Raw genomic sequence first — 1766 nt, 5'->3', positions numbered from 1 at the left:
ATCAATGTCCCCTCCGGATTCGGTGCGGTCGTGGGCGACGTGGTGTGGCGGTTTCCGGTAACGGCAGCGGTCGTGGGGGGAGTTAATGCGCAGAAGATCCGGGCGACGTGGCCACGATCGCCACTTGGAGGTTAACCGTCCGCCGCGGTCGGCAATAAATGCCGCGGGGGAGGGTACCGAGGCGGCCACTTGCCTCACTTCGTCTTCCTCGCGCTCCCGCTCTTCTCGCTCTCTTCTTTGCGCTCGAGCCCGTTGCTGCTCCGGCGAACGTCTCCCGCTGGCGAACTCCGGCGAGCGAATCTCCACCGATTCGCCGCCGCTACTCCGACGAGCCGGCGCCACGGGGCCCCGCGTTTCGACGGAGCGTCCTCCGCCGCCGTCGTCGCCGCCGCCATCGCAAGGTTCTTCCTCGCCTTTCCGCCTTTCGTGGTCATCTTTTTCTTCTTCCTCGACGATGGCCTCCGCCAGCGGATCATGGAGGGGCTCGTACATGCGGGAGGACGACATCGAGCGGCTGGTGCGCCTCCGCCGGATCCCGTCGTCGGTGGTCACGCGGGCGCTCGGCGAGGAGACGGAGCCCGAGCCGCAGCCCGGCGAGCGCGTCGTCTTCGGCGCGCATCTCGATCGCGGGCTGGGCCTGCCGGCTTCCACCTTCTTCCGCCAGTTCCTCGACAACTTTGGCCTGCAGCCGCACCATCTGCCGGCCAACGCCTGCATCCTCCTCAGCTGCTATGTGGCCTTCATGGAGGCCTACGCCGGCTTGTGGCCGGATATCGACTTCTGGAGCCGGCTGTTCTACCTCAAGGCGCAAACCACTGAGGGCCGCCTGCGGGCCTGCGGCGCCTCCTCGATCTACACCCGGCCGGGTACGCCCTTCCCCAAAATTCCAACCGTTGACTCGGTGAAGAACTGGCAGATGTCATTCTTCTACGTGCGCAACGAGGGGCAGCTCGTCGACCGGATCAACCTGCCGGAGTTCAACCCGGCTCCTCCAGTCGGCCGGATCAACTGGAGCTACAACGCCCGCACGACGGATCCGGACGCTGAGGTGAATCAGCTGCAGGACTTCACTGGGCGGCCGTCGCGAACGGGCTGACCGCCGAGGACCTCCTCTGCACCATCGCCGAGCGCCGGGTGCTGCCGCTCCAAAGGCGCACCCACAAAATCGGGCACATGTCCGGCCGGTTCGACCCGAACCGGACGTCCAAGGCGCTGCTCACCAAGGCCCAGGTGGCCCACCGGGTGAACAACATCACCAAGGCGAACATGCCGGAGGAGTGGAACTACGGGATGGCGCCCCACGACAGGGACCACCAACCCGAGCTGGTAAGCTTTGGGTTTTCGCCGGCTTCCGGCTTGCGGCTGCGAGGCCGACTTCCTTTTCCTTCTGCCGACTTCCGGCTTGCTGTTTGCTCATGTTTTCTATTTTTTCTAGCTCTTTGACCGCCAGAACGTCGAGGATGGCGACCTGGCGACGAGGAGGTGGACGCCGGATCACGCCGATCCGGCTGACCAAGCCGGCGACCAGGCTGGCGACAATGACCTGCTGCAGGCGCCTGACCTAGGCGGCCAGGGGGAGCACAATTCGCCCCCTTCACCGGAGCAGCAGGAGGACGAGGAGCCGGCGACATCTGCCACGGGGCCGATCCCGGCCGTGCCCCTGCACGCGAGGCCGCCAAGCACCACGGCGACTTCGGCGCTCAAGGGGAAGAAACGGGTTGGCGACCCCCGCTCTACTGCCGCCTTGGAGGCGAAGGCGAAGAAGC

The sequence above is a fragment of the Lolium perenne genome, chromosome 3, assembly GCF_019359855.2.
Source record: "Lolium perenne isolate Kyuss_39 chromosome 3, Kyuss_2.0, whole genome shotgun sequence".
NCBI classification, from domain to species: domain Eukaryota; kingdom Viridiplantae; phylum Streptophyta; class Magnoliopsida; order Poales; family Poaceae; genus Lolium; species Lolium perenne.
Note: the sequence above shows the minus strand (reverse complement) of the source record.